This window comes from Lissotriton vulgaris, chromosome 7 (genome assembly GCF_964263255.1).
Source record: "Lissotriton vulgaris chromosome 7, aLisVul1.2, whole genome shotgun sequence".
In the NCBI taxonomy this organism is placed as follows: domain Eukaryota; kingdom Metazoa; phylum Chordata; class Amphibia; order Caudata; family Salamandridae; genus Lissotriton; species Lissotriton vulgaris.
Genome location: NC_141695.1, coordinates 1,391,010,558 through 1,391,038,057, shown reverse-complemented (window position 1 = coordinate 1,391,038,057; position 27,500 = coordinate 1,391,010,558). Strand labels below are relative to the sequence as shown.

General features: G+C 45.4%; 23 non-coding genes across 23 annotated transcripts; 9 read left to right on the top strand and 14 right to left on the bottom strand.

Moving 5' to 3' along the window:
* Positions 1–1,087: 1,087 nt before the first annotated feature.
* LOC147705414 (U6 spliceosomal RNA) lies at positions 1,088–1,194 on the bottom strand. The gene has a single exon (XR_015298080.1). It is a non-coding gene; the product is annotated as a U6 spliceosomal RNA (small nuclear RNA).
* A 720-nt stretch (positions 1,195–1,914) lies between these two features.
* Positions 1,915–1,987, top strand: TRNAR-ACG (transfer RNA arginine (anticodon ACG)). The gene has a single exon. It is a non-coding gene; the product is annotated as a tRNA-Arg (tRNA).
* A 1,012-nt stretch (positions 1,988–2,999) lies between these two features.
* On the bottom strand, positions 3,000–3,106 carry LOC147705412 (U6 spliceosomal RNA). Its single transcript, XR_015298078.1, has one exon. It is a non-coding gene; the product is annotated as a U6 spliceosomal RNA (small nuclear RNA).
* Positions 3,107–4,911: 1,805 nt separating this feature from the next.
* LOC147705411 (U6 spliceosomal RNA) lies at positions 4,912–5,018 on the bottom strand. The gene has a single exon (XR_015298077.1). It is a non-coding gene; the product is annotated as a U6 spliceosomal RNA (small nuclear RNA).
* Positions 5,019–5,738: 720 nt separating this feature from the next.
* Positions 5,739–5,811, top strand: TRNAR-ACG (transfer RNA arginine (anticodon ACG)). The gene has a single exon. It is a non-coding gene; the product is annotated as a tRNA-Arg (tRNA).
* Positions 5,812–6,821: 1,010 nt separating this feature from the next.
* On the bottom strand, positions 6,822–6,928 carry LOC147705409 (U6 spliceosomal RNA). The gene has a single exon (XR_015298076.1). It is a non-coding gene; the product is annotated as a U6 spliceosomal RNA (small nuclear RNA).
* Positions 6,929–7,648: 720 nt separating this feature from the next.
* On the top strand, positions 7,649–7,721 carry TRNAR-ACG (transfer RNA arginine (anticodon ACG)). Its single transcript has one exon. It is a non-coding gene; the product is annotated as a tRNA-Arg (tRNA).
* A 1,012-nt stretch (positions 7,722–8,733) lies between these two features.
* On the bottom strand, positions 8,734–8,840 carry LOC147705407 (U6 spliceosomal RNA). Its single transcript, XR_015298075.1, has one exon. It is a non-coding gene; the product is annotated as a U6 spliceosomal RNA (small nuclear RNA).
* A 720-nt stretch (positions 8,841–9,560) lies between these two features.
* Positions 9,561–9,633, top strand: TRNAR-ACG (transfer RNA arginine (anticodon ACG)). Its single transcript has one exon. It is a non-coding gene; the product is annotated as a tRNA-Arg (tRNA).
* A 1,010-nt stretch (positions 9,634–10,643) lies between these two features.
* On the bottom strand, positions 10,644–10,750 carry LOC147705405 (U6 spliceosomal RNA). Its single transcript, XR_015298074.1, has one exon. It is a non-coding gene; the product is annotated as a U6 spliceosomal RNA (small nuclear RNA).
* A 722-nt stretch (positions 10,751–11,472) lies between these two features.
* On the top strand, positions 11,473–11,545 carry TRNAH-AUG (transfer RNA histidin (anticodon AUG)). Its single transcript has one exon. It is a non-coding gene; the product is annotated as a tRNA-His (tRNA).
* A 1,012-nt stretch (positions 11,546–12,557) lies between these two features.
* Positions 12,558–12,664, bottom strand: LOC147705403 (U6 spliceosomal RNA). Its single transcript, XR_015298072.1, has one exon. It is a non-coding gene; the product is annotated as a U6 spliceosomal RNA (small nuclear RNA).
* A 1,805-nt stretch (positions 12,665–14,469) lies between these two features.
* Positions 14,470–14,576, bottom strand: LOC147705402 (U6 spliceosomal RNA). The gene has a single exon (XR_015298071.1). It is a non-coding gene; the product is annotated as a U6 spliceosomal RNA (small nuclear RNA).
* Positions 14,577–15,296: 720 nt separating this feature from the next.
* Positions 15,297–15,369, top strand: TRNAR-ACG (transfer RNA arginine (anticodon ACG)). Its single transcript has one exon. It is a non-coding gene; the product is annotated as a tRNA-Arg (tRNA).
* A 1,012-nt stretch (positions 15,370–16,381) lies between these two features.
* On the bottom strand, positions 16,382–16,488 carry LOC147705400 (U6 spliceosomal RNA). Its single transcript, XR_015298070.1, has one exon. It is a non-coding gene; the product is annotated as a U6 spliceosomal RNA (small nuclear RNA).
* A 720-nt stretch (positions 16,489–17,208) lies between these two features.
* On the top strand, positions 17,209–17,281 carry TRNAR-ACG (transfer RNA arginine (anticodon ACG)). The gene has a single exon. It is a non-coding gene; the product is annotated as a tRNA-Arg (tRNA).
* A 1,010-nt stretch (positions 17,282–18,291) lies between these two features.
* On the bottom strand, positions 18,292–18,398 carry LOC147705398 (U6 spliceosomal RNA). The gene has a single exon (XR_015298069.1). It is a non-coding gene; the product is annotated as a U6 spliceosomal RNA (small nuclear RNA).
* A 720-nt stretch (positions 18,399–19,118) lies between these two features.
* TRNAH-AUG (transfer RNA histidin (anticodon AUG)) lies at positions 19,119–19,191 on the top strand. The gene has a single exon. It is a non-coding gene; the product is annotated as a tRNA-His (tRNA).
* A 1,014-nt stretch (positions 19,192–20,205) lies between these two features.
* LOC147705396 (U6 spliceosomal RNA) lies at positions 20,206–20,312 on the bottom strand. Its single transcript, XR_015298068.1, has one exon. It is a non-coding gene; the product is annotated as a U6 spliceosomal RNA (small nuclear RNA).
* A 1,805-nt stretch (positions 20,313–22,117) lies between these two features.
* LOC147705395 (U6 spliceosomal RNA) lies at positions 22,118–22,224 on the bottom strand. Its single transcript, XR_015298066.1, has one exon. It is a non-coding gene; the product is annotated as a U6 spliceosomal RNA (small nuclear RNA).
* A 1,805-nt stretch (positions 22,225–24,029) lies between these two features.
* On the bottom strand, positions 24,030–24,136 carry LOC147705394 (U6 spliceosomal RNA). Its single transcript, XR_015298065.1, has one exon. It is a non-coding gene; the product is annotated as a U6 spliceosomal RNA (small nuclear RNA).
* A 1,804-nt stretch (positions 24,137–25,940) lies between these two features.
* LOC147705393 (U6 spliceosomal RNA) lies at positions 25,941–26,047 on the bottom strand. The gene has a single exon (XR_015298296.1). It is a non-coding gene; the product is annotated as a U6 spliceosomal RNA (small nuclear RNA).
* A 720-nt stretch (positions 26,048–26,767) lies between these two features.
* TRNAR-ACG (transfer RNA arginine (anticodon ACG)) lies at positions 26,768–26,840 on the top strand. Its single transcript has one exon. It is a non-coding gene; the product is annotated as a tRNA-Arg (tRNA).
* The last annotated feature ends 660 nt before the right edge of the window (positions 26,841–27,500 follow it).

Sequence of the window (27,500 nt, the reverse complement as noted above, 5' to 3'; positions counted from 1 at the left end):
AGGGCCAGTGGCGCAATGGATAACGCGTCTGACTACGGATCAGAAGATTGTAGGTTTGACTCCTATCTGGCTCGGAAGGGTTGTAGGTCCCTGTTTGATTATATTCCTGTGGAATTCTTATTTACCTCAGACTTGTTGTAGGTTCAATATTCTCCAGCAGGACTCATCCAGCAGTTGTTCCACGGTAGAGCGCAAGTAATAGGACCACAGCTAGTTAAACGTTTCCCATTTGCTGCTGGACTCTATGTGATGGCCGTCACGTGGTGTGCTGCTTTTGTATTTCAACATGGGTCCCTGATACTCTTAATTGCGAAAAAGCTTGTTGACAAAAGTGTGTGTGCGCGAGGGTCTGTGGACGTAGGCAGGTGTGTGCACTTGCATGCTTACCCATTTACATGTGTGAGAGGAACAAACCAACTCCCTGTAGGCTGCAGGCTTACAACTGGTAGCCCCAGTAGCCAGGCAGAACCACAGGTAAGGAGAGAGAGAGAAAGTTGGTCCATTATTAGAGAAGGCCCATAAGCATCTTGCACTGCTACCTTCTTCCCCTCTCAGCCACGATCGGCCAAGACCTCTCTATTAGGGTAGAGGGTGAACATTTCTTGGACCTCAGAAACTGAGGGATGTAGACCCAATATGTCCTCCAAGCGCCTAGAGACCTGGTGCCCAATCTGGCATGGTGTTTTTCAGCTTACCCGACCAATCCGGTTGCAAGGTGGACTTTAACAATACTGCTAAAAAGGCACTCCCAGACATCCCTGAGGCCTTCATTTGCATAGGCCCTGCCCTTCTCTTTGTCCTGCTTCCCACGAAGCAACACAACACTGCAGCAGTATAGATTTGGGGGTGGTGAAGAATAATGACAGTGAGGCTAAAAAAGAGAAAGAAAAGTCCCAGAAGTCCTGCAGGCTTCCTTGCTAAATGCAGCTGAACATAGAGCGCACCTTCTTTACTGCAAAGCAAATACATAAAAAATGTTGAGGAGAGACTAATTGAAAAATACATATCACGGGGACAGCACTGGGACCTGCTTTATTTTTTCAATTAGTCTTGAAAACAAAAAAAGATTTCTCTCCTAAAAGCTGTTAAAAATATGGAACGCTTCACGAATTTGCGTGTCATCCTTGCGCAGGGGCCATGCTAATCTTCTCTGTATCGTTCCAATTTTAGTATATGTGCTGCCGAAGCGAGCACACTTTATTGATGAACTGACAATGTTTATAAACTCTCTAAATCTACAGTCTCTAGACATAGGGTGGCCTGGCAGAGATGCTCAGATGGCCAGTACGCATTCAAATCTGAGCCAATGGTCAAAAATGTATGAAGAGTAGCAATCCATTATTCTTCACTGCATTTGTGGTCCAAGACTAAACACACCGTAAGTATGTAGATTATACCAGGTTTGCAAAGGCTCCTGGTTCGGGCTACAGACAAGGAGCATTGTGACGTCACGCTGCCTGTGGAACAGTGATATTAAAGGTGAAACAGCTGCACAGTAGGTTAGGTGAAGGGCTCTGAGAGTGGAAAGGCAGCATGCTTGGGTCCCTGGACAAGGTGAGCTTATGATAATGTGTCTGAATGTTCGCCTGTGTTGTAATATTAAACCCCTTATTGTTGTAAACGCCTACTTACTAAGGAGTTCTCAAGCTCAGCCCCACACAGACCTGGAACTGATTATGTTAATGCAAACTATTTAAGAAACTGAGCCTGATCTAAAAGAGTTCCTTGGATCTAGGACCATTTCGCCTAGCTTTTAGGTGCTTCCTTCTCCTAAAGTCCTTTGTAAAACTTGGGAAAACCTCACAGAACAGACTTCCAGGAGGTCAGATGGGTTTCCTTGTGCCTTCACACAAACACACACACACACACACTTTCTAGCCCACTTAAGGACAAAAGGATGCATAAGTCTACATAGGGCCAGTGGCGCAATGGATAACGCGTCTGACTACGGATCAGAAGATTGTAGGTTCGACTCCTATCTGGCTCGGAAGGGTTGTATGTCTCTGTTTGATTATATTCCTGTGGAATTCTTATTTACCTCAGACTTGTTGTAGGTTCAATATTCTCCAGCAGGACTCATCCAGCAGTTTTTCCACGGTAGAGCGCAAGTAATAGGACCACAGCTAGTTAAACGTTTCCCATTTGCAGCTGGACTCTATGTGATGGCCGTCACGTGGTGTGCTGCTTTTGTATTTCAACATGGGTCCCTGATACTCTTAATTGCGAAAAAGCTTGTTGACAAAAGTGTGTGTGCGCGAGGGTCTGTGGACGTAGGCAGGTGTGTGCACTTGAATGCTTACCCATTTACATGTGTGAGAGGAACAAACCAACTCCCTGTGGGCTGCAGGCTTACAACTGGTAGCCCCAGTAGCCAGGCAGAACCACAGGTAAGGAGAGAGAGAGAAAGTTGGTCCATTATTAGAGAAGGCCCATAAGCATCTTGCACTGCTACCTTCTTCCCCTCTCAGCAACGATCGGCCAAGACCTCTCTATTAGGGTAGAGGGTGAATATTTCTTGGACCTCAGAAACTGAGGGATGTAGACCCAATATGTCCTCCAAGCGCCTAGAGACCTGGTGCCCAATCTGGCATGGTGTTTTTCAGCTTACCCGACCAATCCGGTTGCAAGGTGGACTTTAACAATACTGCTAAAAAGGCACTCCCAGACATCCCTGAGGCCTTCATTTGCATAGGCCCTGCCCTTCTCTTTGTCCTGCTTCCCACGAAGCAACACAACACTGCAGCAGTATAGATTTGGGGGTGGTGAAGAATAATGACAGTGAGGCTAAAAAAGAGAAAGAAAAGTCCCAGAAGTCCTGCAGGCTTCCTTGCTAAATGCAGCTGAACATAGAGCGCACCTTCTTTACTGCAAAGCAAATACATTAAAAATGTTGAGGAGAGACTAATTGAAAAATACATATCATGGGGACAGCACTGGGACCTGCTTTATTTTTTCAATTAGTCTTGAAAACAAAAAAGATTTCTCTCCTAAAAGCTGTTAAAAATATGGAACGCTTCACGAATTTGCGTGTCATCCTTGCGCAGGGGCCATGCTAATCTTCTCTGTATCGTTCCAATTTTAGTATATGTGCTGCCGAAGCGAGCACACTTTATTGATGAACTGACAATGTTTATAAACTCTCTAAATCTACAGTCTCTAGACATAGGGTGGCCTGGCAGAGATGCTCAGATGGCCAGTACGCATTCAAATCTGAGCCAATGGTCAAAAATGTATGAAGATTAGCAATCCATTATTCTTCACTGCATTTGTGGTCCAAGACTAAACACACAGTAAGTTTGTAGATTATACCAGGTTTGCAAAGGCTCCTGGTTCGGGCTACAGACAAGGAGCATTGTGACGTCACGCTGCCTGTGGAACAGTGATATTAAAGGTGAAACAGCTGCACAGTAGGTTAGGTGAAGGGCTCTGAGAGTGGAAAGGCAGCATGCTTGGGTCCCTGGACAAGGTGAGCTTATGATAATGTGTCTGAATGTTCGCCTGTGTTGTAATATTAAACCCCTTATTGTTGTAAACGCCTACTTACTAAGGAGTTCTCAAGCTCAGCCCCACACAGACCTGGAACTGATTATGTTAATGCAAACTATTTAAGAAACTGAGCCTGATCTAAAAGATTTCCTTGGATCTAGGACCATTTCGCCTAGCTTTTAGGTGCTTCCTTCTCCTAAAGTCCTTTGTAAAACTTGGGAAAACCTCACAGAACAGACTTCCAGGAGGTCAGATGGGTTTCCTTGTGCCTTCACACACACACACACACACACACACTTTCTAGCCCACTTAAGGACAAAAGGATGCATAAGTCTACATAGGGCCAGTGGCGCAATGGATAACGCGTCTGACTACGGATCAGAAGATTGTAGGTTGGACTCCTATCTGGCTCGGAAGGGTTGTAGGTCTCTGTTTGATTATATTCCTGTGGAATTCTTATTTACCTCAGACTTGTTGTAGGTTCAATATTCTCCAGCAGGACTCATCCAGCAGTTGTTCCACGGTAGAGCGCAAGTAATAGGACCACAGCTAGTTAAACGTTTCCCATTTGCTGCTGGACTCTATGTGATGGCCGTCAAGTGGTGTGCTGCTTTTGTATTTCAACATGGGTCCCTGATACTCTTAATTGCGAAAAAGCTTGTTGACAAAAGTGTGTGTGCGCGAGGGTCTGTGGACGTAGGCAGGTGTGTGCACTTGAATGCTTACCCATTTACATGTGTGAGAGGAACAAACCAACTCCCTGTGGGCTGCAGGCTTACAACTGGTAGCCCCAGTAGCCAGGCAGAACCACAGGTAAGGAGAGAGAGAGAAAGTTGGTCCATTATTAGAGAAGGCCCATAAGCATCTTGCACTGCTACCTTCTTCCCCTCTCAGCCACGATCGGCCAAGACCTCTCTATTAGGGTAGAGGGTGAACATTTCTTGGACCTCAGAAACTGAGGGATGTAGACCCAATATGTCCTCCAAGCGCCTAGAGACCTGGTGCCCAATCTGGCATGGTGTTTTTCAGCTTACCCGACCAATCCGGGTGCAAGGTGGACTTTAACAATACTGCTAAAAAGGCACTCCCAGACATCCCTGAGGCCTTCATTTGCATAGGCCCTGCCCTTCTCTTTGTCCTGCTTCCCACGAAGCAACACAACACTGCAGCAGTATAGATTTGGGGGTGGTGAAGAATAATGACAGTGAGGCTAAAAAAGAGAAAGAAAAGTCCCAGAAGTCCTGCAGGCTTCCTTGCTAAATGCAGCTGAACATAGAGCGCACCTTCTTTACTGCAAAGCAAATACATTAAAAATGTTGAGGAGAGACTAATTGAAAAATACATATCACGGGGACAGCACTGGGACCTGCTTTATTTTTTCAATTAGTCTTGAAAACAAAAAAGATTTCTCTCCTAAAAGCTGTTAAAAATATGGAACGCTTCACGAATTTGCGTGTCATCCTTGCGCAGGGGCCATGCTAATCTTCTCTGTATCGTTCCAATTTTAGTATATGTGCTGCCGAAGCGAGCACACTTTATTGATGAACTGACAATGTTTATAAACTCTCTAAATCTACAGTCTCTAGACATAGGGTGGCCTGGCAGAGATACTCAGATGGCCAGTACGCATTCAAATCTGAGCCAATGGTCAAAAATGTATGAAGAGTAGCAATCCATTATTCTTCACTGCATTTGTGGTCCAAGACTAAAAACACCGTAAGTATGTAGATTATACCAGGTTTGCAAAGGCTCCTGGTTCGGGCTACAGACAAGGAGCATTGTGACGTCACGCTGCCTGTGGAACAGTGATATTAAAGGTGAAACAGCTGCACAGTAGGTTAGGTGAAGGGCTCTGAGAGTGGAAAGGCAGCATGCTTGGGTCCCTGGACAAGGTGAGCTTATGATAATGTGTCTGAATGTTCGCCTGTGTTGTAATATTAAACCCCTTATTGTTGTAAACGCCTACTTACTAAGGAGTTCTCAAGCTCAGCCCCACACAGACCTGGAACTGATTATGTTAATGCAAACTATTTAAGAAACTGAGCCTGATCTAAAAGATTTCCTTGGATCTAGGACCATTTCGCCTAGCTTTTAGGTGCTTCCTTCTCCTAAAGTCCTTTGTAAAACTTGGGAAAACCTCACAGAACAGACTTCCAGGAGGTCAGATGGGTTTCCTTGTGCCTTCACACACACACACACACACACACACTTTCTAGCCCACTTAAGGACAAAAGGATGCATAAGTCTACATAGGGCCAGTGGCGCAATGGATAACGCGTCTGACTACGGATCAGAAGATTGTAGGTTCGACTCCTATCTGGCTCGGAAGGGTTGTAGGTCCCTGTTTGATTACATTCCTGTGGAATTCTTATTTACCTCAGACTTGTTGTAGGTTCAATATTCTCCAGCAGGACTCATCCAGCAGTTGTTCCACGGTAGAGCGCAAGTAATAGGACCACAGCTAGTTAAACGTTTCCCATTTGCTGCTGGACTCTATGTGATGGCCGTCACGTGGTGTGCTGCTTTTGTATTTCAACATGGGTCCCTGATACTCTTAATTGCGAAAAAGCTTGTTGACAAAAGTGTGTGTGCGCGAGGGTCTGTGGACGTAGGCAGGTGTGTGCACTTGAATGCTTACCCATTTACATGTGTGAGAGGAACAAACCTACTCCCTGTGGGCTGCAGGCTTACAACTGGTAGCCCCAGTAGCCAGGCAGAACCACAGGTAAGGAGAGAGAGAAAGTTGGTCCATTATTAGAGAAGGACCATAAGCATCTTGCACTGCTACCTTCTTCCCCTCTCAGCCACGATCGGCCAAGACCTCTCTATTAGGGTAGAGGGTGAACATTTCTTGGACCTCAGAAACTGAGGGATGTAGACCCAATATGTCCTCCAAGCGCCTAGAGACCTGGTGCCCAATCTGGCATGGTGTTTTTCAGCTTACCCGACCAATCCGGTTGCAAGGTGGACTTTAACAATACTGCTAAAAAGGCACTCCCAGACATCCCTGAGGCCTTCATTTGCATAGGCCCTGCCCTTCTCTTTGTCCTGCTTCCCACGAAGCAACACAACACTGCAGCAGTATAGATTTGGGGGTGGTGAAGAATAATGACAGTGAGGCTAAAAAAGAGAAAGAAAAGTCCCAGAAGTCCTGCAGGCTTCCTTGCTAAATGCAGCTGAACATAGAGCGCACCTTCTTTACTGCAAAGCAAATACATTAAAAATGTTGAGGAGAGACTAATTGAAAAATACATATCACGGGGACAGCACTGGGACCTGCTTTATTTTTTCAATTAGTCTTGAAAACAAAAAAGATTTCTCTCCTAAAAGCTGTTAAAAATATGGAACGCTTCACGAATTTGCGTGTCATCCTTGCGCAGGGGCCATGCTAATCTTCTCTGTATCGTTCCAATTTTAGTATATGTGCTGCCGAAGCGAGCACACTTTATTGATGAACTGACAATGTTTATAAACTCTCTAAATCTACAGTCTCTAGACATAGGGTGGCCTGGCAGAGATGCTCAGATGGCCAGTACGCATTCAAATCTGAGCCAATGGTCAAAAATGTATGAAGAGTAGCAATCCATTATTCTTCACTGCATTTGTGGTCCAAGACTAAACACACCGTAAGTATGTAGATTATACCAGGTTTGCAAAGGCTCCTGGTTCGGGCTACAGACAAGGAGCATTGTGACGTCACGCTGCCTGTGGAACAGTGATATTAAAGGTGAAACAGCTGCACAGTAGGTTAGGTGAAGGGCTCTGAGAGTGGAAAGGCAGCATGCTTGGGTCCCTGGACAAGGTGAGCTTATGATAATGTGTCTGAATGTTCGCCTGTGTTGTAATATTAAACCCCTTATTGTTGTAAACGCCTACTTACTAAGGAGTTCTCAAGCTCAGCCCCACACAGACCTGGAACTGATTATGTTAATGCAAACTATTTAAGAAACTGAGCCTGATCTAAAAGATTTCCTTGGATCTAGGACCATTTCGCCTAGCTTTTAGGTGATTCCTTCTCCTAAAGTCCTTTGTAAAACTTGGGAAAACCTCACAGAACAGACTTCCAGGAGGTCAGATGGGTTTCCTTGTGCCTTCACACAAACACACACACACACACACTTTCTAGCCCACTTAAGGACAAAAGGATGCATAAGTCTACATAGGGCCAGTGGCGCAATGGATAACGCGTCTGACTACGGATCAGAAGATTGTAGGTTCGACTCCTATCTGGCTCGGAAGGGTTGTAGGTCCCTGTTTGATTATATTCCTGTGGAATTCTTATTTACCTCAGACTTGTTGTAGGTTCAATATTCTCCAGCAGGACTCATCCAGCAGTTGTTCCACGGTAGAGCGCAAGTAATAGGACGACAGCTAGTTAAACGTTTCCCATTTGCTGCTGGACTCTATGTGATGGCCGTCACGTGGTGTGCTGCTTTTGTATTTCAACATGGGTCCCTGATACTCTTAATTGCGAAAAAGCTTGTTGACAAAAGTGTGTGTGCGCGAGGGTCTGTGGACGTAGGCAGGTGTGTGCACTTGAATGCTTACCCATTTACATGTGTGAGAGGAACAAACCAACTCCCTGTGGGCTGCAGGCTTACAACTGGTAGCCCCAGTAGCCAGGCAGAAGCACAGGTAAGGAGAGAGAGAGAAAGTTGGTCCATTATTAGAGAAGGCCCATAAGCATCTTGCACTGCTACCTTCTTCCCCTCTCAGCCACGATCGGCCAAGACCTCTCTATTAGGGTAGAGGGTGAACATTTCTTGGACCTCAGAAACTGAGGGATGTAGACCCAATATGTCCTCCAAGCGCCTAGAGACCTGGTGCCCAATCTGGCATGGTGTTTTTCAGCTTACCCGACCAATCCGGTTGCAAGGTGGACTTTAACAATACTGCTAAAAAGGCACTCCCAGACATCCCTGAGGCCTTCATTTGCATAGGCCCTGCCCTTCTCTTTGTCCTGCTTCCCACGAAGCAACACAACACTGCAGCAGTATAGATTTGGGGGTGGTGAAGAATAATGACAGTGAGGCTAAAAAAGAGAAAGAAAAGTCCCAGAAGTCCTGCAGGCTTCCTTGCTAAATGCAGCTGAACATAGAGCGCACCTTCTTTACTGCAAAGCAAATACATTAAAAATGCTGAGGAGAGACTAATTGAAAAATACATATCACGGGGACAGCACTGGGACCTGCTTTATTTTTTCAATTAGTCTTGAAAACAAAAAAGATTTCTCTCCTAAAAGCTGTTAAAAATATGGAACGCTTCACGAATTTGCGTGTCATCCTTGCGCAGGGGCCATGCTAATCTTCTCTGTATCGTTCCAATTTTAGTATATGTGCTGCCGAAGCGAGCACACTTTATTGATGAACTGACAATGTTTATAAACTCTCTAAATCTACAGTCTCTAGACATAGGGTGGCCTGGCAGAGATGCTCAGATGGCCAGTACGCATTCAAATCTGAGCCAATGGTCAAAAATGTATGAAGAGTAGCAATCCATTATTCTTCACTGCATTTGTGGTCCAAGACTAAACACACCGTAAGTATGTAGATTATACCAGGTTTGCAAAGGCTCCTGGTTCGGGCTACAGACAAGGAGCATTGTGACGTCACGCTGCCTGTGGAACAGTGATATTAAAGGTGAAACAGCTGCACAGTAGGTTAGGTGAAGGGCTCTGAGAGTGGAAAGGCAGCATGCTTGGGTCCCTGGACAAGGTGAGCTTATGATAATGTGTCTGAATGTTCGCCTGTGTTGTAATATTAAACCCCTTATTGCTGTAAATGCCTACTTACTAAGGAGTTCTCAAGCTCAGCCCCACACAGACCTGGAACTGATTATGTTAATGCAAACTATTTAAGAAACTGAGCCTGATCTAAAAGATTTCCTTGGATCTAGGACCATTTCGCCTAGCTTTTAGGTGCTTCCTTCTCCTAAAGTCCTTTGTAAAACTTGGGAAAACCTCACAGAACAGACTTCCAGGAGGTCAGATGGGTTTCCTTGTGCCTTCACACAAACACACACACACACACACTTTCTAGCCCACTTAAGGACAAAAGGATGCATAAGTCTACATAGGGCCAGTGGCGCAATGGATAACGCGTCTGACTACGGATCAGAAGATTGTAGGTTCGACTCCTATCTGGCTCGGAAGGGTTGTAGGTCCCTGTTTGATTATATTCCTGTGGAATTCTTATTTACCTCAGACTTGTTGTAGGTTCAATATTCTCCAGCAGGACTCATCCAGCAGTTGTTCCACGGTAGAGCGCAAGTAATAGGACCACAGCTAGTTAAACGTTTCCCATTTGCTGCTGGACTCTATGTGATGGCCGTCACGTGGTGTGCTGCTTTTGTATTTCAACATGGGTCCCTGATACTCTTAATTGCGAAAAAGCTTGTTGACAAAAGTGTGTGTGCGCGAGGGTCTGTGGACGTAGGCAGGTGTGTGCACTTGAATGCTTACCCATTTACATGTGTGAGAGGAACAAACCAACTCCCTGTGGGCTGCAGGCTTACAACTGGTAGCCCCAGTAGCCAAGCAGAACCACAGGTAAGGAGAGAGAGAAAGTTGGTCCATTATTAGAGAAGGACCATAAGCATCTTGCACTGCTACCTTCTTCCCCTCTCAGCCACGATCGGCCAAGACCTCTCTATTAGGGTAGAGGGTGAACATTTCTTGGACCTCAGAAACTGAGGGATGTAGACCCAATATGTCCTCCAAGCGCCGAGAGACCTGGTGCCCAATCTGGCATGGTGTTTTTCAGCTTACCCGACCAATCCGGTTGCAAGGTGGACTTTAACAATACTGCTAAAAAGGCACTCCCAGACATCCCCGAGGCCTTCATTTGCATAGGCCCTGCCCTTCTCTTTGTCCTGCTTCCCACGAAGCAACACAACACTGCAGCAGTATAGATTTGGGGGTGGTGAAGAATAATGACAGTGAGGCTAAAAAAGAGAAAGAAAAGTCCCAGAAGTCCTGCAGGCTTCCTTGCTAAATGCAGCTGAACATAGAGCGCACCTTCTTTACTGCAAAGCAAATACATTAAAAATGTTGAGGAGAGACTAATTGAAAAATACATATCACGGGGACAGCACTGGGACCTGCTTTATTTTTTCAATTAGTCTTGAAAACAAAAAAGATTTCTCTCCTAAAAGCTGTTAAAAATATGGAACGCTTCACGAATTTGCGTGTCATCCTTGCGCAGGGGCCATGCTAATCTTCTCTGTATCGTTCCAATTTTAGTATATGTGCTGCCGAAGCGAGCACACTTTATTGATGAACTGACAATGTTTATAAACTCTCTAAATCTACAGTCTCTAGACATAGAGTGGCCTGGCAGAGATGCTCAGATGGCCAGTACGCATTCAAATCTGAGCCAATGGTCAAAAATGTATGAAGAGTAGCAATCCATTATTCTTCACTGCATTTGTGGTCCAAGACTAAACACACCGTAAGTATGTAGATTATACCAGGTTTGCAAAGGCTCCTGGTTCGGGCTACAGACAAGGAGCATTGTGACGTCACGCTGCCTGTGGAACAGTGATATTAAAGGTGAAACAGCTGCACAGTAGGTTAGGTGAAGGGCTCTGAGAGTGGAAAGGCAGCATGCTTGGGTCCCTGGACAAGGTGAGCTTATGATAATGTGTCTGAATGTTCGCCTGTGTTGTAATATTAAACCCCTTATTGTTGTAAACGCCTACTTACTAAGGAGTTCTCAAGCTCAGCCCCACACAGACCTGGAACTGATTATGTTAATGCAAACTATTTAAGAAATTGAGCCTGATCTAAAAGATTTCCTTGGATCTAGGACCATTTCGCCTAGCTTTTAGGTGCTTCCTTCTCCTAAAGTCCTTTGTAAAACTTGGGAAAACCTCACAGAACAGACTTCCAGGAGGTCAGATGGGTTTCCTTGTGCCTTCACACACACACACACACACACACACACTTTCTAGCCCACTTAAGGACAAAAGGATGCATAAGTCTACATAGGGTCAGTGGCGCAATGGATAACGCGTCTGACTATGGATCAGAAGATTGTAGGTTCGACTCCTATCTGGCTCGGAAGGGTTGTAGGTCCCTGTTTGATTATATTCCTGTGGAATTCTTATTTACCTCAGACTTGTTGTAGGTTCAATATTCTCCAGCAGGACTCATCCAGCAGTTGTGTCACAGTAGAGCGCAAGTAATAGGACCACAGCTAGTTAAACGTTTCCCATTTGCTGCTGGACTCTATGTGATGGCCGTCACGTGGTGTGCTGCTTTTGTATTTCAACATGGGTCCCTGATACTCTTAATTGCGAAAAAGCTTGTTGACAAAAGTGTGTGTGCGCGAGGGTCTGTGGACGTAGGCAGGTGTGTGCACTTGAATGCTTACCCATTTACATGTGTGAGAGGAACAAACCAACTCCCTGTGGGCTGCAGGCTTACAACTGGTAGCCCCAGTAGCCAGGCAGAACCACAGGTAATGAGAGAGAGAGAAAGTTGGTCCATTATTAGAGAAGGCCCATAAGCATCTTGCACTGCTACCTTCTTCCCCTCTCAGCCACGATCGGCCAAGACCTTTCTATTAGGGTAGAGGGTGAACATTTCTTGGACCTCAGAAACTGAGGGATGTAGACCCAATATGTCCTCCAAGCGCCTAGAGACCTGGTGCCCAATCTGGCATGGTGTTTTTCAGCTTACCCGACCAATCCGGTTGCAAGGTGGACTTTAACAATACTGCTAAAAAGGCACTCCCAGACATCCCTGAGGCCTTCATTTGCATAGGCCCTGCCCTTCTCTTTGTCCTGCTTCCCACGAAGCAACACAACACTGCAGCAGTATAGATTTGGGGGTGGTGAAGAATAATGACAGTGAGGCTAAAAAAGAGAAAGAAAAGTCCCAGAAGTCCTGCAGGCTTCCTTGCTAAATGCAGCTGAACATAGAGCGCACCTTCTTTACTGCAAAGCAAATACATAAAAAATGTTGAGGAGAGACTAATTGAAAAATACATATCACGGGGACAGCACTGGGACCTGCTTTATTTTTTCAATTAGTCTTGAAAACAAAAAAGATTTCTCTCCTAAAAGCTGTTAAAAATATGGAACGCTTCACGAATTTGCGTGTCATCCTTGCGCAGGGGCCATGCTAATCTTCTCTGTATCGTTCCAATTTTAGTATATGTGCTGCCGAAGCGAGCACACTTTATTGATGAACTGACAATGTTTATAAACTCTCTAAATCTACAGTCTCTAGACATAGGGTGGCCTGGCAGAGATGCTCAGATGGCCAGTACGCATTCAAATCTGAGCCAATGGTCAAAAATGTATGAAGAGTAGCAATCCATTATTCTTCACTGCATTTTTGGTCCAAGACTAAACACACCGTAAGTATGTAGATTATACCAGGTTTGCAAAGGCTCCTGGTTCGGGCTACAGACAAGGAGCATTGTGACGTCACGCTGCCTGTGGAACAGTGATATTAAAGGTGAAACAGCTGCACAGTAGGTTAGGTGAAGGGCTCTGAGAGTGGAAAGGCAGCATGCTTGGGTCCCTGGACAAGGTGAGCTTATGATAATGTGTCTGAATGTTCGCCTGTGTTGTAATATTAAACCCCTTATTGTTGTAAACGCCTACTTACTAAGGAGTTCTCAAGCTCAGCCCCACACAGACCTGGAACTGATTATGTTAATGCAAACTATTTAAGAAACTGAGCCTGATCTAAAAGATTTCCTTGGATCTAGGACCATTTCGCCTGGCTTTTAGGTGCTTCCTTCTCCTAAAGTCCTTTGTAAAACTTGGGAAAACCTCACAGAACAGACTTCCAGGAGGTCAGATGGGTTTCCTTGTGCCTTCACACACACACACACACACACACACTTTCTAGCCCACTTAAGGACAAAAGGATGCATAAGTCTACATAGGGCCAGTGGCGCAATGGATAACGCGTCTGACTACGGATCAGAAGATTGTAGGTTGGACTCCTATCTGGCTCGGAAGGGTTGTAGGTCCCTGTTTGATTATATTCCTGTGGAATTCTTATTTACCTCAGACTTGTTGTAGGTTCAATATTCTCCAGCAGGACTCATCCAGCAGTTGTTCCACGGTAGAGCGCAAGTAATAGGACCACAGCTAGTTAAACGTTTCCCATTTGCTGCTGGACTCTAAGTGATGGCCGTCACGTGGTGTGCTGCTTTTGTATTTCAACATGGGTCCCTGATACTCTTAATTGCGAAAAAGCTTGTTGACAAAAGTGTGTGTGCGCGAGGGTCTGTGGTCGTAGGCAGGTGTGTGCACTTGAATGCTTACCCATTTACATGTGTGAGAGGAACAAACCAACTCCCTGTGGGCTGCAGGCTTACAACTGGTAGCCCCAGTAGCCAGGCAGAACCACAGGTAAGGAGAGAGAGAGAAAGTTGGTCCTTTATTAGAGAAGGCCCATAAGCATCTTGCACTGCTACCTTCTTCCCCTCTCAGCCACGATCGGCCAAGACCTCTCTATTAGGGTAGAGGGTGAACATTTCTTGGACCTCAGAAACTGAGGGATGTAGACCCAATATGTCCTCCAAGCGCCTAGAGACCTGGTGCCCAATCTGGCATGGTGTTTTTCAGCTTACCCGACCAATCCGGTTGCAAGGTGGACTTTAACAATACTGCTAAAAAGGCACTCCCAGACATCCCTGAGGCCTTCATTTGCATAGGCCCTGCCCTTCTCTTTGTCCTGCTTCCCACGAAGCAACACAACCCTGCAGCAGTATAGATTTGGGGGTGGTGAAGAATAATGACAGTGAGGCTAAAAAAGAGAAAGAAAAGTCCCAGAAGTCCTGCAGGCTTCCTTGCTAAATGCAGCTGAACATAGAGCGCACCTTCTTTACTGCAAAGCAAATACATTAAAAATGTTGAGGAGAGACTAATTGAAAAATACATATCACGGGGACAGCACTGGGACCTGCTTTATTTTTTCAATTAGTCTTGAAAACAAAAAAGATTTCTCTCCTAAAAGCTGTTAAAAATATGGAACGCTTCACGAATTTGCGTGTCATCCTTGCGCAGGGGCCATGCTAATCTTCTCTGTATCGTTCCAATTTTAGTATATGTGCTGCCGAAGCGAGCACACTTTATTGATGAACTGACAATGTTTATAAACTCTCTAAATCTACAGTCTCTAGACATAGGGTGGCCTGGCAGAGATGCTCAGATGGCCAGTACGCATTCAAATCTGAGCCAATGGTCAAAAATGTATGAAGAGTAGCAATCCATTATTCTTCACTGCATTTGTGGTCCAAGACTAAACACACCGTAAGTATGTAGATTATACCAGGTTTGCAAAGGCTCCTGGTTCGGGCTACAGACAAGGAGCATTGTGACGTCACGCTGCCTGTGGAACAGTGATATTAAAGGTGAAACAGCTGCACAGTAGGTTAGGTGAAGGGCTCTGAGAGTGGAAAGGCAGCATGCTTGGGTCCCTGGACAAGGTGAGCTTATGATAATGTGTCTGAATGTTCGCCTGTGTTGTAATATTAAACCCCTTATTGTTGTAAACGCCTACTTACTAAGGAGTTCTCAAGCTCAGCCCCACACAGACCTGGAACTGATTATGTTAATGCAAACTATTTAAGAAACTGAGCCTGATCTAAAAGATTTCCTTGGATCTAGGACCATTTCGCCTGGCTTTTAGGTGCTTCCTTCTCCTAAAGTCCTTTGTAAAACTTGGGAAAACCTCACAGAACAGACTTCCAGGAGGTCAGATGGGTTTCCTTGTGCCTTCACACACACACACACACACACACACTTTCTAGCCCACTTAAGGACAAAAGGATGCATAAGTCTACATAGGGCCAGTGGCGCAATGGATAACGCGTCTGACTACGGATCAGAAGATTGTAGGTTCGACTCCTATCTGGCTCGGAAGGGTTGTAGGTCCCTGTTTGATTATATTCCTGTGGAATTCTTATTTACCTCAGACTTGTTGTAGGTTCAATATTCTCCAGCAGGACTCATCCAGCAGTTGTTCCACGGTAGAGCGCAAGTAATAGGACCACAGCTAGTTAAACGTTTCCCATTTGCTGCTGGACTCTATGTGATGGCCGTCACGTGGTGTGCTGCTTTTGTATTTCAACATGGGTCCCTGATACTCTTAATTGCGAAAAAGCTTGTTGACAAAAGTGTGTGTGCGCGAGGGTCTGTGGACGTAGGCAGGTGTGTGCACTTGAATGCTTACCCATTTACATGTGTGAGAGGAACAAACCAACTCCCTGTGGGCTGCAGGCTTACAACTGGTAGCCCCAGTAGCCAGGCAGAACCACAGGTAAGGAGAGAGAGAGAAAGTTGGTCCATTATTAGAGAAGGCCCATAAGCATCTTGCACTGCTACCTTCTTCCCCTCTCAGCCACGATCGGCCAAGACCTCTCTATTAGGGTAGAGGGTGAACATTTCTTGGACCTCAGAAACTGAGGGATGTAGACCCAATATGTCCTCCAAGCGCCTAGAGACCTGGTGCCCAATCTGGCATGGTGTTTTTCAGCTTACCCGACCAATCCGGTTGCAAGGTGGACTTTAACAATACTGCTAAAAAGGCACTCCCAGACATCCCTGAGGCCTTCATTTGCATAGGCCCTGCCCTTCTCTTTGTCCTGCTTCCCACGAAGCAACACAACACTGCAGCAGTATAGATTTGGGGGTGGTGAAGAATAATGACAGTGAGGCTAAAAAAGAGAAAGAAAAGTCCCAGAAGTCCTGCAGGCTTCCTTGCTAAATGCAGCTGAACATAGAGCGCACCTTCTTTACTGCAAAGCAAATACATTAAAAATGTTGAGGAGAGACTAATTGAAAAATACATATCACGGGGACAGCACTGGGACCTGCTTTATTTTTTCAATTAGTCTTGAAAACAAAAAAGATTTCTCTCCTAAAAGCTGTTAAAAATATGGAACGCTTCACGAATTTGCGTGTCATCCTTGCGCAGGGGCCATGCTAATCTTCTCTGTATCGTTCCAATTTTAGTATATGTGCTGCCGAAGCGAGCACACTTTATTGATGAACTGACAATGTTTATAAACTCTCTAAATCTACAGTCTCTAGACATAGGGTGGCCTGGCAGAGATGCTCAGATGGCCAGTACGCATTCAAATCTGAGCCAATGGTCAAAAATGTATGAAGAGTAGCAATCCATTATTCTTCACTGCATTTGTGGTCCAAGACTAAACACACCGTAAGTATGTAGATTATACCAGGTTTGCAAAGGCTCCTGGTTCGGGCTACAGACAAGGAGCATTGTGACGTCACGCTGCCTGTGGAACAGTGATATTAAAGGTGAAACAGCTGCACAGTAGGTTAGGTGAAGGGCTCTGAGAGTGGAAAGGCAGCATGCTTGGGTCCCTGGACAAGGTGAGCTTATGATAATGTGTCTGAATGTTCGCCTGTGTTGTAATATTAAACCCCTTATTGCTGTAAATGCCTACTTACTAAGGAGTTCTCAAGCTCAGCCCCACACAGACCTGGAACTGATTATGTTAATGCAAACTATTTAAGAAACTGAGCCTGATCTAAAAGATTTCCTTGGATCTAGGACCATTTCGCCTAGCTTTTAGGTGCTTCCTTCTCCTAAAGTCCTTTGTAAAACTTGGGAAAACCTCACAGAACAGACTTCCAGGAGGTCAGATGGGTTTCCTTGTGCCTTCACACAAACACACACACACACACACTTTCTAGCCCACTTAAAGACAAAAGGATGCATAAGTCTACATAGGGCCAGTGGCGCAATGGATAACGCGTCTGACTACGGATCAGAAGATTGTAGGTTCGACTCCTATCTGGCTCGGAAGGGTTGTAGGTCCCTGTTTGATTATATTCCTGTGGAATTCTTATTTACCTCAGACTTGTTGTAGGTTCAATATTCTCCAGCAGGACTCATCCAGCAGTTGTTCCACGGTAGAGCGCAAGTAATAGGACCACAGCTAGTTAAACGTTTCCCATTTGCTGCTGGACTCTATGTGATGGCCGTCACGTGGTGTGCTGCTTTTGTATTTCAACATGGGTCCCTGATACTCTTAATTGCGAAAAAGCTTGTTGACAAAAGTGTGTGTGCGCGAGGGTCTGTGGACGTAGGCAGGTGTGTGCACTTGAATGCTTACCCATTTACATGTGTGAGAGGAACAAACCAACTCCCTGTGGACTGCAGGCTTACAACTGGTAGCCCCAGTAGCCAAGCAGAACCACAGGTAAGGAGAGAGAGAAAGTTGGTCCATTATTAGAGAAGGACCATAAGCATCTTGCACTGCTACCTTCTTCCCCTCTCAGCCACGATCGGCCAAGACCTCTCTATTAGGGTAGAGGGTGAACATTTCTTGGACCTCAGAAACTGAGGGATGTAGACCCAATATGTCCTCCAAGCGCCGAGAGACCTGGTGCCCAATCTGGCATGGTGTTTTTCAGCTTACCCGACCAATCCGGTTGCAAGGTGGACTTTAACAATACTGCTAAAAAGGCACTCCCAGACATCCCCGAGGCCTTCATTTGCATAGGCCCTGCCCTTCTCTTTGTCCTGCTTCCCACGAAGCAACACAACACTGCAGCAGTATAGATTTGGGGGTGGTGAAGAATAATGACAGTGAGGCTAAAAAAGAGAAAGAAAAGTCCCAGAAGTCCTGCAGGCTTCCTTGCTAAATGCAGCTGAACATAGAGCGCACCTTCTTTACTGCAAAGCAAATACATTAAAAATGTTGAGGAGAGACTAATTGAAAAATACATATCACGGGGACAGCACTGGGACCTGCTTTATTTTTTCAATTAGTCTTGAAAACAAAAAAGATTTCTCTCCTAAAAGCTGTTAAAAATATGGAACGCTTCACGAATTTGCGTGTCATCCTTGCGCAGGGGCCATGCTAATCTTCTCTGTATCGTTCCAATTTTAGTATATGTGCTGCCGAAGCGAGCACACTTTATTGATGAACTGACAATGTTTATAAACTCTCTAAATCTACAGTCTCTAGACATAGGGTGGCCTGGCAGAGATGCTCAGATGGCCAGTACGCATTCAAATCTGAGCCAATGGTCAAAAATGTATGAAGAGTAGCAATCCATTATTCTTCACTGCATTTGTGGTCCAAGACTAAACACACCGTAAGTATGTAGATTATACCAGGTTTGCAAAGGCTCCTGGTTCGGGCTACAGACAAGGAGCATTGTGACGTCACGCTGCCTGTGGAACAGTGATATTAAAGGTGAAACAGCTGCACAGTAGGTTAGGTGAAGGGCTCTGAGAGTGGAAAGGCAGCATGCTTGGGTCCCTGGACAAGGTGAGCTTATGATAATGTGTCTGAATGTTCGCCTGTGTTGTAATATTAAACCCCTTATTGTTGTAAACGCCTACTTACTAAGAAGTTCTCAAGCTCAGCCCCACACAGACCTGGAACTGATTATGTTAATGCAAACTATTTAAGAAATTGAGCCTGATCTAAAAGATTTCCTTGGATCTAGGACCATTTCGCCTAGCTTTTAGGTGCTTCCTTCTCCTAAAGTCCTTTGTAAAACTTGGGAAAACCTCACAGAACAGACTTCCAGGAGGTCAGATGGGTTTCCTTGTGCCTTCACACACACACACACACACACACACTTTCTAGCCCACTTAAGGACAAAAGGATGCATAAGTCTACATAGGGTCAGTGGCGCAATGGATAACGCGTCTGACTATGGATCAGAAGATTGTAGGTTCGACTCCTATCTGGCTCGGAAGGGTTGTAGGTCCCTGTTTGATTATATTCCTGTGGAATTCTTATTTACCTCAGACTTGTTGTAGGTTCAATATTCTCCAGCAGGACTCATCCAGCAGTTGTTCCACAGTAGAGCGCAAGTAATAGGACCACAGCTAGTTAAACGTTTCCCATTTGCTGCTGGACTCTATGTGATGGCCGTCACGTGGTGTGCTGCTTTTGTATTTCAACATGGGTCCCTGATACTCTTAATTGCGAAAAAGCTTGTTGACAAAAGTGTGTGTGCGCGAGGGTCTGTGGACGTAGGCAGGTGTGTGCACTTGAATGCTTACCCATTTACATGTGTGAGAGGAACAAACCAACTCCCTGTGGGCTGCAGGCTTACAACTGGTAGCCCCAGTAGCCAGGCAGAACCACAGGTAAGGAGAGAGAGAGAGAAAGTTGGTCCATTATTAGAGAAGGCCCATAAGCAACTTGCACTGCTACCTTCTTCCCCTCTCAGCCACGATCGGCCAAGACCTCTCTATTAGGGTAGAGGGTGAACATTTCTTGGACCTCAGAAACTGAGGGATGTAGACCCAATATGTCCTCCAAGCGCCTAGAGACCTGGTGCCCAATCTGGCATGGTGTTTTTCAGCTTACCCGACCAATCCGGTTGCAAGGTGGACTTTAACAATACTGCTAAAAAGGCACTCCCAGACATCCCTGAGGCCTTCATTTGCATAGGCCCTGCCCTTCTCTTTGTCCTGCTTCCCACGAAGCAACACAACACTGCAGCAGTATAGATTTGGGGGTGGTGAAGAATAATGACAGTGAGGCTAAAAAAGAGAAAGAAAAGTCCCAGAAGTCCTGCAGGCTTCCTTGCTAAATGCAGCTGAACATAGAGCGCACCTTCTTTACTGCAAAGCAAATACATTAAAAATGTTGAGGAGAGACTAATTGAAAAATACATATCACGGGGACAGCACTGGGACCTGCTTTATTTTTTCAATTAGTCTTGAAAACAAAAAAGATTTCTCTCCTAAAAGCTGTTAAAAATATGGAACGCTTCACGAATTTGCGTGTCATCCTTGCGCAGGGGCCATGCTAATCTTCTCTGTATCGTTCCAATTTTAGTATATGTGCTGCCGAAGCGAGCACACTTTATTGATGAACTGACAATGTTTATAAACTCTCTAAATCTACAGTCTCTAGACATAGGGTGGCCTGGCAGAGATGCTCAGATGGCCAGTACGCATTCAAATCTGAGCCAATGGTCAAAAATGTATGAAGAGTAGCAATCCATTATTCTTCACTGCATTTGTGGTCCAAGACTAAACACACCGTAAGTATGTAGATTATACCAGGTTTGCAAAGGCTCCTGGTTCGGGCTACAGACAAGGAGCATTGTGACGTCACGCTGCCTGTGGAACAGTGATATTAAAGGTGAAACAGCTGCACAGTAGGTTAGGTGAAGGGCTCTGAGAGTGGAAAGGCAGCATGCTTGGGTCCCTGGACAAGGTGAGCTTATGATAATGTGTCTGAATGTTCGCCTGTGTTGTAATATTAAACCCCTTATTGTTGTAAACGCCTACTTACTAAGGAGTTCTCAAGCTCAGCCCCACACAGACCTGGAACTGATTATGTTAATGCAAACTATTTAAGAAACTGAGCCTGATCTAAAAGATTTCCTTGGATCTAGGACCATTTCGCCTGGCTTTTAGGTGCTTCCTTCTCCTAAAGTCCTTTGTAAAACTTGGGAAAACCTCACAGAACAGACTTCCAGGAGGTCAGATGGGTTTCCTTGTGCCTTCACACACACACACACACACACACACTTTCTAGCCCACTTAAGGACAAAAGGATGCATAAGTCTACATAGGGCCAGTGGCGCAATGGATAACGCGTCTGACTACGGATCAGAAGATTGTAGGTTGGACTCCTATCTGGCTCGGAAGGGTTGTAGGTCCCTGTTTGATTATATTCCTGTGGAATTCTTATTTACCTCAGACTTGTTGTAGGTTCAATATTCTCCAGCAGGACTCATCCAGCAGTTGTTCCACGGTAGAGCGCAAGTAATAGGACCACAGCTAGTTAAACGTTTCCCATTTGCTGCTGGACTCTATGTGATGGCCGTCACGTGGTGTGCTGCTTTTGTATTTCAACATGGGTCCCTGATACTCTTAATTGCGAAAAAGCTTGTTGACAAAAGTGTGTGTGCGCGAGGGTCTGTGGTCGTAGGCAGGTGTGTGCACTTGAATGCTTACCCATTTACATGTGTGAGAGGAACAAACCAACTCCCTGTGGGCTGCAGGCTTACAACTGGTAGCCCCAGTAGCCAGGCAGAACCACAGGTAAGGAGAGAGAGAGAAAGTTGGTCCTTTATTAGAGAAGGCCCATAAGCATCTTGCACTGCTACCTTCTTCCCCTCTCAGCCACGATCGGCCAAGACCTCTCTATTAGGGTAGAGGGTGAACATTTCTTGGACCTCAGAAACTGAGGGATGTAGACCCAATATGTCCTCCAAGCGCCTAGAGACCTGGTGCCCAATCTGGCATGGTGTTTTTCAGCTTACCCGACCAATCCGGTTGCAAGGTGGACTTTAACAATACTGCTAAAAAGGCACTCCCAGACATCCCTGAGGCCTTCATTTGCATAGGCCCTGCCCTTCTCTTTGTCCTGCTTCCCACGAAGCAACACAACACTGCAGCAGTATAGATTTGGGGGTGGTGAAGAATAATGACAGTGAGGCTAAAAAAGAGAAAGAAAAGTCCCAGAAGTCCTGCAGGCTTCCTTGCTAAATGCAGCTGAACATAGAGCGCACCTTCTTTACTGCAAAGCAAATACATTAAAAATGTTGAGGAGAGACTAATTGAAAAATACATATCACGGGGACAGCACTGGGACCTGCTTTATTTTTTCAATTAGTCTTGAAAACAAAAAAGATTTCTCTCCTAAAAGCTGTTAAAAATATGGAACGCTTCACGAATTTGCGTGTCATCCTTGCGCAGGGGCCATGCTAATCTTCTCTGTATCGTTCCAATTTTAGTATATGTGCTGCCGAAGCGAGCACACTTTATTGATGAACTGACAATGTTTATAAACTCTCTAAATCTACAGTCTCTAGACATAGGGTGGCCTGGCAGAGATGCTCAGATGGCCAGTACGCATTCAAATCTGAGCCAATGGTCAAAAATGTATGAAGAGTAGCAATCCATTATTCTTCACTGCATTTGTGGTCCAAGACTAAACACACCGTAAGTATGTAGATTATACCAGGTTTGCAAAGGCTCCTGGTTCGGGCTACAGACAAGGAGCATTGTGACGTCACGCTGCCTGTGGAACAGTGATATTAAAGGTGAAACAGCTGCACAGTAGGTTAGGTGAAGGGCTCTGAGAGTGGAAAGGCAGCATGCTTGGGTCCCTGGACAAGGTGAGCTTATGATAATGTGTCTGAATGTTCGCCTGTGTTGTAATATTAAACCCCTTATTGTTGTAAACGCCTACTTACTAAGGAGTTCTCAAGCTCAGCCCCACACAGACCTGGAACTGATTATGTTAATGCAAACTATTTAAGAAACTGAGCCTGATCTAAAAGATTTCCTTGGATCTAGGACCATTTCGCCTGGCTTTTAGGTGCTTCCTTCTCCTAAAGTCCTTTGTAAAACTTGGGAAAACCTCACAGAACAGACTTCCAGGAGGTCAGATGGGTTTCCTTGTGCCTTCACACACACACACACACACACACACTTTCTAGCCCACTTAAGGACAAAAGGATGCATAAGTCTACATAGGGCCAGTGGCGCAATGGATAACGCGTCTGACTACGGATCAGAAGATTGTAGGTTGGACTCCTATCTGGCTCGGAAGGGTTGTAGGTCCCTGTTTGATTATATTCCTGTGGAATTCTTATTTACCTCAGACTTGTTGTAGGTTCAATATTCTCCAGCAGGACTCATCCAGCAGTTGTTCCACGGTAGAGCGCAAGTAATAGGACCACAGCTAGTTAAACGTTTCCCATTTGCTGCTGGACTCTATGTGATGGCCGTCACGTGGTGTGCTGCTTTTGTATTTCAACATGGGTCCCTGATACTCTTAATTGCGAAAAAGCTTGTTGACAAAAGTGTGTGTGCGCGAGGGTCTGTGGTCGTAGGCAGGTGTGTGCACTTGAATGCTTACCCATTTACATGTGTGAGAGGAACAAACCAACTCCCTGTGGGCTGCAGGCTTACAACTGGTAGCCCCAGTAGCCAGGCAGAACCACAGGTAAGGAGAGAGAGAGAAAGTTGGTCCTTTATTAGAGAAGGCCCATAAGCATCTTGCACTGCTACCTTCTTCCCCTCTCAGCCACGATCGGCCAAGACCTCTCTATTAGGGTAGAGGGTGAACATTTCTTGGACCTCAGAAACTGAGGGATGTAGACCCAATATGTCCTCCAAGCGCCTAGAGACCTGGTGCCCAATCTGGCATGGTGTTTTTCAGCTTACCCGACCAATCCGGTTGCAAGGTGGACTTTAACAATACTGCTAAAAAGGCACTCCCAGACATCCCTGAGGCCTTCATTTGCATAGGCCCTGCCCTTCTCTTTGTCCTGCTTCCCACGAAGCAACACAACACTGCAGCAGTATAGATTTGGGGGTGGTGAAGAATAATGACAGTGAGGCTAAAAAAGAGAAAGAAAAGTCCCAGAAGTCCTGCAGGCTTCCTTGCTAAATGCAGCTGAACATAGAGCGCACCTTCTTTACTGCAAAGCAAATACATTAAAAATGTTGAGGAGAGACTAATTGAAAAATACATATCACGGGGACAGCACTGGGACCTGCTTTATTTTTTCAATTAGTCTTGAAAACAAAAAAGATTTCTCTCCTAAAAGCTGTTAAAAATATGGAACGCTTCACGAATTTGCGTGTCATCCTTGCGCAGGGGCCATGCTAATCTTCTCTGTATCGTTCCAATTTTAGTATATGTGCTGCCGAAGCGAGCACACTTTATTGATGAACTGACAATGTTTATAAACTCTCTAAATCTACAGTCTCTAGACATAGGGTGGCCTGGCAGAGATGCTCAGATGGCCAGTACGCATTCAAATCTGAGCCAATGGTCAAAAATGTATGAAGAGTAGCAATCCATTATTCTTCACTGCATTTGTGGTCCAAGACTAAACACACCGTAAGTATGTAGATTATACCAGGTTTGCAAAGGCTCCTGGTTCGGGCTACAGACAAGGAGCATTGTGACGTCACGCTGCCTGTGGAACAGTGATATTAAAGGTGAAACAGCTGCACAGTAGGTTAGGTGAAGGGCTCTGAGAGTGGAAAGGCAGCATGCTTGGGTCCCTGGACAAGGTGAGCTTATGATAATGTGTCTGAATGTTCGCCTGTGTTGTAATATTAAACCCCTTATTGTTGTAAATGCCTACTTACTAAGGAGTTCTCAAGCTCAGCCCCACACAGACCTGGAACTGATTATGTTAATGCAAACTATTTAAGAAACTGAGCCTGATCTAAAAGATTTCCTTGGATCTAGGACCATTTCGCCTAGCTTTTAGGTGCTTCCTTCTCCTAAAGTCCTTTGTAAAACTTGGGAAAACCTCACAGAACAGACTTCCAGGAGGTCAGATGGGTTTCCTTGTGCCTTCACACAAACACACACACACACACACTTTCTAGCCCACTTAAGGACAAAAGGATGCATAAGTCTACATAGGGCCAGTGGCGCAATGGATAACGCGTCTGACTACGGATCAGAAGATTGTAGGTTTGACTCCTATCTGGCTCGGAAGGGTTGTAGGTCCCTGTTTGATTATATTCCTGTGGAATTCTTATTTACCTCAGACTTGTTGTAGGTTCAATATTCTCCAGCAGGACTCATCCAGCAGTTGTTCCACGGTAGAGCGCAAGTAATAGGACACACAGCTAGTTAAACGTTTCCCATTTGCTGCTGGACTCTATGTGATGGCCGTCACGTGGTGTGCTGCTTTTGTATTTCAACATGGGTCCCTGATACTCTTAATTGCGAAAAAGCTTGTTGACAAAAGTGTGTGTGCGCGAGGGTCTGTGGACGTAGGCAGGTGTGTGCACTTGAATGCTTACCCATTTACATGTGTGAGAGGAACAAACCAACTCCCTGTGGGCTGCAGGCTTACAACTGGTAGCCCCAGTAGCCAAGCAGAACCACAGGTAAGGAGAGAGAGAAAGTTGGTCCATTATTAGAGAAGGACCATAAGCATCTTGCACTGCTACCTTCTTCCCCTCTCAGCCACGATCGGCCAAGACCTCTCTATTAGGGTAGAGGGTGAACATTTCTTGGACCTCAGAAACTGAGGGATGTAGACCCAATATGTCCTCCAAGCGCCAAGAGACCTGGTGCCCAATCTGGCATGGTGTTTTTCAGCTTACCCGACCAATCCGGTTGCAAGGTGGACTTTAACAATACTGCTAAAAAGGCACTCCCAGACATCCCTGAGGCCTTCATTTGCATAGGCCCTGCCCTTCTCTTTGTCCTGCTTCCCACGAAGCAACACAACACTGCAGCAGTATAGATTTGGGGGTGGTGAAGAATAATGACAGTGAGGCTAAAAAAGAGAAAGAAAAGTCCCAGAAGTCCTGCAGGCTTCCTTGCTAAATGCAGCTGTACATAGAGCGCACCTTCTTTACTGCAAAGCAAATACATAAAAAATGTTGAGGAGAGACTAATTGAAAAATACATATCACGGGGACAGCACTGGGACCTGCTTTATTTTTTCAATTAGTCTTGAAAACAAAAAAGATTTCTCTCCTAAAAGCTGTTAAAAATATGGAACCCTTCACGAATTTGCGTGTCATCCTTGCGCAGGGGCCATGCTAATCTTCTCTGTATCGTTCCAATTTTAGTATATGTGCTGCCGAAGCGAGCACACTTTATTGATGAACTGACAATGTTTATAAACTCTCTAAATCTACAGTCTCTAGACATAGGGTGGACTGGCAGAGATGCTCAGATGGCCAGTACGCATTCAAATCTGAGCCAATGGTCAAAAATGTATGAAGAGTAGCAATCCATTATTCTTCACTGCATTTGTGGTCCAAGACTAAACACACCGTAAGTATGTAGATTATACCAGGTTTGCAAAGGCTCCTGGTTCGGGCTACAGACAAGGAGCATTGTGACGTCACGCTGCCTGTGGAACAGTGATATTAAAGGTGAAACAGCTGCACAGTAGGTTAGGTGAAGGGCTCTGAGAGTGGAAAGGCAGCATGCTTGGGTCCCTGGACAAGGTGAGCTTATGATAATGTGTCTGAATGTTCGCCTGTGTTGTAATATTAAACCCCTTATTGTTGTAAACGCCTACTTACTAAGGAGTTCTCAAGCTCAGCCCCACACAGACCTGGAACTGATTATGTTAATGCAAACTATTTAAGAAATTGAGCCTGATCTAAAAGATTTCCTTGGATCTAGGACCATTTCGCCTAGCTTTTAGGTGCTTCCTTCTCCTAAAGTCCTTTGTAAAACTTGGGAAAACCTCACAGAACAGACTTCCAGGAGGTCAGATGGGTTTCCTTGTGCCTTCACACACACACACACACACACACACTTTCTAGCCCACTTAAGGACAAAAGGATGCATAAGTCTACATAGGGCCAGTGGCGCAATGGATAACGCGTCTGACTACGGATCAGAAGATTGTAGGTTCGACTCCTATCTGGCTCGGAAGGGTTGTAGGTCCCTGTTTGATTATATTCCTGTGGAATTCTTATTTACCTCAGACTTGTTGTAGGTTCAATATTCTCCAGCAGGACTCATCCAGCAGTTGTTCCACGGTAGAGCGCAAGTAATAGGACCACAGCTAGTTAAACGTTTCCCATTTGCTGCTGGACTCTATGTGATGGCCGTCACGTGGTGTGCTGCTTTTGTATTTCAACATGGGTCCCTGATACTCTTAATTGGGAAAAAGCTTGTTGACAAAAGTGTGTGTGCGCGAGGGTCTGTGGACGTAGGCAGGTGTGTGCACTTGAATGCTTACCCATTTACATGTGTGAGAGGAACAAACCAACTCCCTGTGGGCTGCAGGCTTACAACTGGTAGCCCCAGTAGCCAGGCAGAACCACAGGTAAGGAGAGAGAGAGAAAGTTGGTCCATTATTAGAGAAGGCCCATAAGCATCTTGCACTGCTACCTTCTTCCCCTCTCAGCCACGATCGGCCAAGACCTCTCTATTAGGGTAGAGGGTGAACATTTCTTGGACCTCAGAAACTGAGGGATGTAGACCCAATATGTCCTCCAAGCGCCTAGAGACCTGGTGCCCAATCTGGCATGGTGTTTTTCAGCTTACCCGACCAATCCGGTTGCAAGGTGGACTTTAACAATACTG